Genomic DNA, 10053 nt, shown 5'->3' with positions numbered 1-10053 from the left:
ACAGGTAAAGGGGGCTCATAGCCCTGTAACTAAGGACAGAATGGCCTTAATTCAGCCAACAACACAGATGAGCTTCAAAGAGGACCTCAGACTCCAGATGAGAGCACAGCCAGCTGACACCTTGTTTTCAACGTTGAAAGTCTGAACAAGAGCCCAAAAATGCCATCCTTGACTGCAGACCCACAGAACTGGAGGATAATAAATTTTGCTGTTGTTTTGTTGTTGTCTTCATTGTTTTAACAGATCAGTTATTTAATGAGGTTTTTTGTAAGAAATGTAGAACACCAGTTTCTGAAGGTAAACTCCATTTGTGGGAGAAAACACAGAGCGGAAGTAACCCTGGAGCTGAGGAACAGCTTTGAGTTTTGGCAGAATTTGCAAGTCCGCAGCTTTCCTTTTTTTTTTTTTTTTTTTTTTAATTAACATAGAGTGTATTATTTGTTTCAGGGGTACAGGTCTTTGAACCATCAGTCTTACACAGTTCACAGCACTCACCATAGCACATACCCTCTTCAATGTCCATCACCCAGCCAGCCTATCCTCCCACCCACCCCCCTCACCCACAGCAGCCCTCAGTTTTTTTCCTGAGATTAAAAGTCTCTTATGGTTTGTCTCCTTCCATGGTCCTATCTTGTTTCATTTTTCCCTCCCTTGCCCTCACGAACTCCCACCCTGTCTCTCAAATTCCTCATATCAGAGAGATCCTATGAGAATTTTCTTTCTCTGACTGACTTATTTTGCTTAGCGTAATACCCTCTAGTTCTATCCACGTCGTTGCAAATGGCAAGATTTCAGTTTTTTTATGGTTTTGACGGGTTTTTGTTAGTTTCAGTGTTTCCAGAAAAGTCCACAGCTTTCTGACCAACCTTGCACTGCTCCATAATCTCACATTTCTCTTCTTCCCATTTGAAGATCTCACCTTCCTGGTGTCTGGGTTTACACAGCTTCTTCTTGAAATAAGCATCAGTGAGATGCTTGGGAATTTTCACAATACTGATAGCAATTTTGGTGGAGATGGCAATGACAGATTTCTGGTGTGTTCTTCATAGAAACTCAGTTGAGGGTCAGAGGTCCAGTCATAAGTAACAAGCCACACTGTTCCAATGCTTCAGGAAAACCACCCTCTTGCCCCTGTAGAGTGCAGTGAAGATGATCACAATAGTGACAGGAGAGGCACCTTTGTGGCTCAGTCAGTTAAGTATCTGCCTTCTGCTCAAATCATGATCTCAGGGTCCTAGAATCAAGCCCTGAATGGGGTTCCCTGCTCAGGGAGTCTGCTTCTCCTTTCTCTCCCTCTGCCCTTTCCCCCACTCATGCTCTCTATCTTTCTCTATCTCTCAAGCAAATAAATAAGTTTTTTAAGGGTGCCACCAGTGATGCTAGCTTGAAGTTTTCTCACATGTTGCCTGAAATGTTTTTTTGCCATGGCTCAAAATCTTTCAAACCACATCTTCAGTAGGATAATACCTAGGCACTTGGGGAAGTTTAACCTCTCAGGTACCACGGTTCTTCTCACCACCAGCTGGTTTTGTGACAGTAGCAGGAACCTTCTTCTTTTTCTTTTCAACTCTGGATTTAGCTGCTGAATACTTCCTGTTGTACATAGCCTTTCTGGAATACATAGCCCTTGGGAAATATCTGCCAATTCCTTGGCTAGCCCAGGGTTTGGACTGTGGTGGGGCTTCCCTTCCATTGGTGTTTTAGCTTTGAGTTTATCCTTCTTCATCCTGCCACCAGCATCAGCCATCTTGGCTTCAGGTTTCTTCTCCTTAATATCTGCCTTCTCAGCTCTTTCACACGCTATCTTTCAAGAAGGGAAAGAACAGTAAATTTTGTTATTTTAAGACATAAAGCTTGTGTCTTAGTTTGTTACATAGCAAAGAGGAATTTCATAGGGTAAATATAGCAAAGATAATCATGGAGACCAAAGTCGCAGGAATTGACTAGCTTATATAAAGATTTACTTTTTAAAAAAAAAGATTTTATTTTTTTTTTTTTTAAAAAAAAAAAAGATTTTATTTATTTATTTGACAGAGAGAAATCACAAGTAGGCAGAGAGGCAAGCAAAGAGAAAGAGGAGGAAGCAGTCTCCCTGCCAAGCATGATCATGACCTGAGTAGAAGGCAGAGGCTTAACTCACTGAGCCACCCAGTCACTCCTGAAGATTTACTTTTAAGCTCTACTGTTAAATAAACACTCTGGGTTGGGACAAGGATAGAGAAATAGAAAAATGGAATAGGCCAGAAGGCTCAAAAAGTTCACAAACACAAAGCGATCTGATTGATAACAAAGCTGAGGGAAAGATGAACACTTAAATGAATGCTGCAAGGAAATTTGGATATACAGATAAAAAGGAATACTGACCTCCATACAAAAGAAAAATATTCTTCATGGATGGTCTCTCTAAGTGTGAAATGTAAAAATAATATGAAACAATGAATAAGAAAATAGCTTCACATATTGACAAAAGCAAATAATTGTTAAATAGAAAACAGTAAACACTAATGAGGAAGTAAAAGAAGACTGATTTAAGGTATAATAAATAAACCTGTTTGTCCAAAGTAGGGTTCAGCAAACTTCAGCTCCCAAGCCAGTCTCTTATTTTATGTAAATAGGCTCTTTTTGGAACTCATACACATCCGTTCATTTGCAGGTTGTGGAGGCCTGCTTCAGGGCTACAATGTAGCCAAGGAGAATCTGGCTCTATGGATCCCACACAGGCCAGTTCAGCCACTCACCACCGACAATATTCAAAGGTAGAGAGACAAGTGATGGTGAGACAAGAAAGGAATTTATTTCAGTGAGGTCAACACCAGAAGATAGCAGAATAACATCTCAAAGACTGTATCCAAAGTGCTAAAAACACTTCTTGGTTTATAGAAGGGAAATTTGGCACAAAGTCAGTGGGTATGTGCAGGTGGGCAATAAAGTCAGGTGGATTGTTGTTTTGGGGTAAATCACATGGGATCTTGCTGGTTCATGTTATTCTTTACTGCTTGAGAAGTAGTTTCAGTTCATATCATGAAATGCTTTGCCCAAAAAGTCTTTGCCTGAATTCAGAGATAAGCTGAAAAGAAAAACTTAATTAGAAAGTACAGACTAGGGGCACCTGGGTGCTTCAGTGGGTTAAGCCTCTGCTTTCAGCTCAGATCATGGTCTCAGGGTCCTGGGATCGAGCCCCAAGTTGGGCTCTCTGCTCGGCAGGGAGCCTGCTTACTCCTCTCTCTCTCTGCCTGCCTCTCTGCCTACTTGTGATCTCTGTCTGTCAAATAAATAAGTAAAATCTTTGAAAGAAAGAAAGAAAGAAAGGCAGGCCACCTGGGTGGCTCAGTGGGTTAAAGCCTCTGCATTCGGCTCAGGTCATGATCCCAGGGTGCTGGGATCAAGCCCTGCATCCGGCTCTCTGCTCCACAGGGAGCCTGCTTACCTTCCTCTCTCTCTGCCTGCTTCTCTGCCTACTTGTGATCTCTGTCTATCAAAGAAAGAAAGAAAGAAAGAAAGAAAGAAAGAAAGAAAGAAAGAAAGAAAGAAAGAAAGAGAAAATATATTTGTAATAGAGAGGGAGCAATAAAGAACTGAGTAAATTTAGATTTTGTCTGAATAGATTATAGATGATGGTGGGGCTATTTAGATAACTCTGAGCAGTGGAGTAAAGGTACACTGGTACCCTCGAAATGAATATCAAATTAAGGTTGTGAGTCTTCAGTTATAAAGACTGAAACATATAAAGACTTAAAACATGTTGGCTCTATCTAGAAAAGCAAAGTAGGTGTCCTGAGGTTTTCAGATAGCATCTATCATCTGTATAATATCAGAAAATCTTAATGGCAAAAACCTGTGCATTTAAGTTTTGATAATCAAATGTAAATCTCTACTCATTGGCAGCCAGTTTTAACAATAGCCAGACAGGGCTATTAAAGGGTGAGATGGTGGGCCTAGTGATAGCCAGTATATCACCAATGAAGGCCCTTTGTATCTTGATTTAGCTGATATTGTGGTGTACTTATTGTTTTCAACTGAAAAAAAGGCATTTGGACAGGTTCCCTTTTGGTGGTTTCCACAGGAAAGGTTAGGAATTTGGGATTATTCCAACAATCATGTTGGGATTAGTCCAACAGTCATGGTGGGTGAGGACATTCATAACTATACTAGCAGAAAAGAAAACTGGAAGGGCCACCGCCACTGGCAATTGCTTTAGAAATATATTATCAATAGACACATCTAGTTAATTTGTCTTACCTGTTATGCCCATAGGTTATAGAAGGTTCCCTTGGGGAATATAGAAGGGTTGCCTAGAATTAATGTGACTTGGGCTTCTGAGTCTAATAGAGTCAAGAATGCCTGGACCTTAAGCAGTGGTTGTAGCTAGTGCCCTTAATGAAGTCCATGTCACTGAACACATGCATAACCTCTATCCTGCCACCACAGCCACTTTGTTCGTGAACCCAGTGGGTGATGACTGGAGTGGCTGGGGAAAGAGGCTGACAGGTATACACAGAACAGGTCATCCTAACTACACAATTATTAAAACCCTCCTCTGCCAAGGTGCCTTGAGACAGTCAGTCAGTAAAGCATCCAACTCTTGATTTCAGCTCATATCATGACCTCAGGATCGTGGAATCAAGCCCTGTGTTCAGCTCTGCACTCAGCAGGGAGTCTGCTTGAGGATTCTCTCCCTCTCCCTTTGCCCCTACCACCACTCTCTCTCTCTCTAACAAATAAGTAAACCTTTAAAAAAAAAACAACCCTCAGACCAGGTGGTGGGTATTATAGAGGGCACGGATTGCATGGAGCACTGGGTATGGTGAAAAAATAATGAATACTGTTATGCTGAAGAAAAATAAATTTTTTTTTAAAAACCTCTTCTGCTGAGGTCACACTTCAGTAAGCATTCACATGGGACTCAAATATCTTCACATTTTTTGCCCATTCATCAAGTTCTTTACACATACTTCTTCTCCAAATGACCTTCACTAATTATCCAATCATTTCCTTCCGAGTCCCTGGCCATTCAGCCATGCTATTGGCCACAACTCACAAATTGGTATATAATTACGTATCTGGACATTTCTCATTCCAATAAAAGGGAACAAACAGGCACAATATTCAAAGTTCTGCCCACTGAGAGGATTTCCCTTCACCACTGTCCTTTAGGGATGTCTCAGAAAGGGGCCATTGTGTCACAGCTGTTCATTTTTGGGTGGTGCCTGTATATCTGCAGAGTGGTCCATCTATAAACCAGACCCAAGTCTTCTCTTCTTTGGACACTTAAATATAAGGAATGCTTATGAAGCCATAGGTGCAGACTGGAAGAGAGAAGGCAATGTAGCAGAAATTGGAACACCAGGAATTTGGGCCACTTCACGTGAACTACTTGTGCATTCAGTGCCTACTTAGGCCTAATCATGTACATTAGGTCATAAAATAACTTGAAGTCCTGCAGTATCATTCAATCTCTACTTAGGCCCTTAGCAGGCTAAGAGCTGTCCCAAAAGGAAAGTAGTTACCTATAGATGCTGACAGGGTCTTGCTCCAAAATCTTAAGGCCTGCACTGTGATTCACAGATGGGGGCCAGGGAAAGTTTCCAGAAAGGATCAATATCTGCCACCAACACTTCAAGCACCATTGGAAATGGTGGATCACATGGCCCACACGGAAGGACAGCTTGAACAATATCCTGGACCTGCACAGAAGCCCTCTGAGCTGACCTGAAGTTACCTTTAGCTCACTTTAATACTAAGATCTCCTATTTCTGAACATACAATGTATGTGCTAGCATGTTGATATACTAAACATGTGTGACTGAGCCAAAAGGGCCCGTGTGAGCTCCATGCCCCACTCCCATACATGGAATAGAAACTTCCTGTACTAACCCATAGGATAACAGTGCTTTGAGAGCTAGCTGTCTCCTTGCTTGAACCAGTAATAAAACATTCTTTGCTTTTTACATTTCCTTGGGTTATACTCCATCCAATGCAGCTCAAGCAGTGAACCCACCTCCCAAGTTCAGCTACAAATAGATACTCAGAAGAGATTCAAAGGAAGAAAAAAATCTCAATGCATAAACAAGATTACTGATATACTGATTATAATAACCAAAACCTGGAAATAACATAAGCATCTCAGAATAAAATAAATTTAAATGTTAGACTATTTTATAATCATTGAAGCAAATTTTAAATAACAATGAAAAGAATATAAGACTAACTGGCAAGAAATACAAGTACCTGGTGGCTCAGTTGGTTAAGCGTCCGACTCTTGATTTCAGCTCAGGTCATAATCTCTGGGCTGTAAGATCAATTCCCACTTTCACACACTCTCCCTCTCTCTTTCTCTTTCTCTAAAAAGGAAGAAAGGAAGGAAGGAGGAAGGAGTTATCTAAACACAATAAAACAACTATATGAAATGCACATGTATAATAAATAAAAATAATTATGCATTAAGAAAGTACTTACTGCAAACTAGCCTCAGCTAAGGCTAATTTCAGCAGAAAATACCTTAATACGAACTGTCAGCTGGTTCCTAAATTCACCAGAAGGGCTAGAGAAACAGATGATGTTTAAGTGTCCAAGGGCACCAACAACAACCCTGCCACAGGACTGGTCTTGTGAAAAAATGGCTACCACAACCACTAGCCGCCACTGCTGCCAAGCTCTAAACGCTAAGAATTTGACAAGCAACAACAGTGAATGCTACCTGTAAATGTGTTTCTGAGTCAGAATTCAATCCTGCAGCCATTGTTCTCCTTATAATCTAGATGCTTCTATAATCTAGATGCGCCAGCAAAACGAAGGATGTTCTCCACACACCCGTTGGTCTGCTTATCTTTAGACAAGATCTTGTGAACGTTCCTAAGATTAGCAGAATTCATTCAAAAACTTGCCTCCTGGAAGCTGAGAAACTTCTCGACTTCACTGTGGGGAAACTATACACACCATTCTATTTAATTCTCATAAAAACAGCCAACATTACAATCTAGATTTTTCCAAATAGAGAAAATGATATATATCTATTTTATAAACTATAGGCTGTTTGGAGTTTTTTAGGAAAGAATATGTGGAAATTGAGAGTCTGGCATTGTATTCCCTTTAAGCTATCCATAACTGTACCTCAAAGGTAGGGCACCCCAGTTTGAAGATTGCCAGTCTAACTCAGTTTATTAGATGCCTCTAGCTCAGGAGACAAATACAAGATAATCAGTTCAATCCATCTAATGTAATAACTGAATAATAACTGACTGTCAAGTAGCAGGTTTTATAAATATGCAACAAAGAATATAAAGGATAGAGTTTGGGCACTTCCAGAGTGAGGTAGTTATAAAGCTATAAAAGGACAGGTAGATGTGGGAACATGGAGTGACAGTGTCAAGGCTTAAAACAGAGAGGGAGATTCAGAGCAACCACAAAGTCTTCCATCATCCACAAGCAATGACATTTTTCATTCTTCCTTTCCAATTATTTAAATTTTTATTTCCTGCTATCACGTCAATGTTCAGGCTAGGAACCTAGTACAGTGTTGGGGGGCGGGGGGAAGTAGTGATGGCAGCATTCTCTAAATTGTTCCAGTCTTAAGATAATGTCTTTAGGAATTTGTAATTCATAATGGACTGTGATTTAGCAATGACCATTCTTAGAAGGAAGCTCACTTCTGATTGTTCTAAATCCACAGCACAGCAGAGAGCCCAGAGTCCTGAGGCATGCCATAAATTTTGATTTTATGGATAATGTCTTTAGGAATTTGTAATTCATAATGGACTGTGATTTAGCTGTAAATTATTTGTAAGTGACATTAACTTCTTCATGTTAAGAAGGTTTCCTTTTATTCCTTATTTGCTAAGACTTTTAATAAGTATATATGTATTTTCTCTGTTAATCTTTTAATATGTTGTGGAGGTTTAAGGGGATAGGAGAAGAATAAATTAAACAAGATGGGATTGGGAGGAAGACAAACCATAAGTGACTCTTAATATCACAGAACAAACTGAGGGCTCCTGGGAGAAGGGGGGTTGGGAAAAGGGGGGGTGGGGTTATGGACATTGGGGAGGGTTTGTGCTATGGTGAGCGCTGTGCAGTGTGTAAACTTGGCGATTCACAGACCTGTACCCCTGGGGATAAAAATATATTATATGTTTATAAAAAACAAACCATAAGTGACTCTTAATCTCACAAAACAAACTGAGGGTTGCTGGGGGGAGGGGGCTTGGGAGAAGGGGGTGGGATTATGGACATTGGGGAGGGTGTGTGCTTTGGTGAGTGCTGTGAAGTGTGTAAACCTGGTGATTCACAGACCTGTACCCCTGGGGATAAAAATATATGTTTATAAAAAATAAAAAATTATTTAAAAAAAATAAATAAATAAACAAATTTTTTTAAATCTTTTAATATGTTGAATTACATTAAAAGACTCCTTGTCTTAGAATAACTTTTCTTCCCAAGATGAAATCCAGTTTTCAAGAGGTAGTGTCTTGCCTTTAAAGATAGATTCAGATTGCTGCTAATTTGATTATGAATTTTGTGTCTCTTCTTAAACAAGACCCACCTGTAATGCATGATGATTCTTACATCATCCTTAAAAGGTTTTAGTATCAAAGTTATGCTATTTTCACAAAGTAAGGAGAACCACATTCCCTCTTTTATATCTTCAGAAGGAGTTGTCTATGTTTAGACTTACTTATTTTTTACATTGCTAGTATGACTCACACACATGATGAGGGCAGGAAACTTGTAGTTCATCATCTTGCTGACATTGCTCCCTTAATTTATATTTCTTAAAAGTTTGCACATTTCATCTGTTTTCAAATTCATCATCAAGAACTTACTCATGCAATGTTCCTTACATTTTTAGTCTCTAAAGCATTGATAATTACGTTCCCTTTTTATACTGCTAATATAGTGAATTTGTGCATAAGCAATGACCATTCTTAGAAGGAAGCTCACTTCTGATTGTTCTAAATCCACAGCACAGCAGAGAGCCCAGAGTCCTGAGGCATGCCATAAATTTTGATTTTATGGATACCCCGCAGATGTTAAATATTTATTACTTATTATCCAGATAATAATGTCTATGAGTCCCTTGGGCATTTATCCATTTTTAAACATTCAATCCAAAATAAACAGAAAATTCAACATATTAAACACCAAATATCAAGGTAAATGCACCCGTATAATACTAAACAGGACAAATTCTGGGAAATCTCCCACATTCTTAGGTGAGAACACAAAAATCACGTGGTGGTTGCTGAATATTATTATAGCTTATCGGCAAGTGTTCAAATAGTGAGCATAGGTTCAACACTCACATGTGCCACAACTCAATACTATAAGCTGATCCAAATCTGTCATACCTAGTTTAATTTACTTTATTCCTTAGGTTCACGATATCATTTGGGAGCTGTACCAAACCCCTCTCTGTCTCCTCTGACAACTAAGAGATCACTTTTTGTCAGGGAGAAGGAGTACTGCTCTAAGCAGTCAGATTTCAGAACATGTGTAAAGGGTGTGTGTGTGTGTGTGTGTGTGTGTGTGTAAAGGCAATGGAGAAATCTTCCCTTTGGCTATTTCTCCTCTAAGATTTGTAGTTGTAAACTCTTCATCCCGTTTGAATAGTAACTTCCAAGAATCAATATTGGGCAAAGGAAAGAGGGTACCATTCACACCAAGTCAAGGAAGATTTGGACATGAGGTCCATGTCCTTAGGGCCCAGTGACCTGGAACATTTTATTCTTGGGCATCCTAAAAGGATTTGGAAAAATTACATACCCTCTCACACATTTTTAAATTGACATTTAAGATTGCTAAAGAAATTGTTTAAATTTAAATAGTTGCAAGTGATGTAACTTCCAGCACATTATAATACTGACATTTAAAATAAAACTGTTACTTTACTCATTCAAATACATCCCACAGAATCTAAATGCCATAGCAATTTGACACCCACTATCAAACCTTTTTAAAAGACAAGATGTTTTTAAAATTAAAAATTTTACAAAATTCTTTTTTCTCCTTAACCTGTATTTTTACTTCACTGTCCCCTAGAAATTTATCCTCATAGAT

The 10053-nt window shown here is 39.3% G+C and overlaps 1 pseudogene across 1 annotated transcript; it reads right to left on the bottom strand.

The window, feature by feature from the left end:
- Window positions 1-252: 252 nt before the first annotated feature.
- On the bottom strand, window positions 253-8736 carry LOC309870307 (large ribosomal subunit protein eL6-like; annotated as a pseudogene). Its single transcript has 4 exons — window positions 8701-8736; window positions 1372-1804; window positions 852-1177; window positions 253-387 (listed from the first exon to the last, which is right to left on the bottom strand). The product of its transcript is annotated as a large ribosomal subunit protein eL6-like (transcript).
- Between the last annotated feature and the right edge of the window lie 1317 nt (window positions 8737-10053).

Source organism: Mustela nivalis (assembly GCF_964662115.1).
Source record: "Mustela nivalis genome assembly, chromosome: 7".
NCBI lineage: Eukaryota > Metazoa > Chordata > Mammalia > Carnivora > Mustelidae > Mustela > Mustela nivalis.
This window is presented reverse-complemented; position numbering and strand designations above follow the sequence as displayed.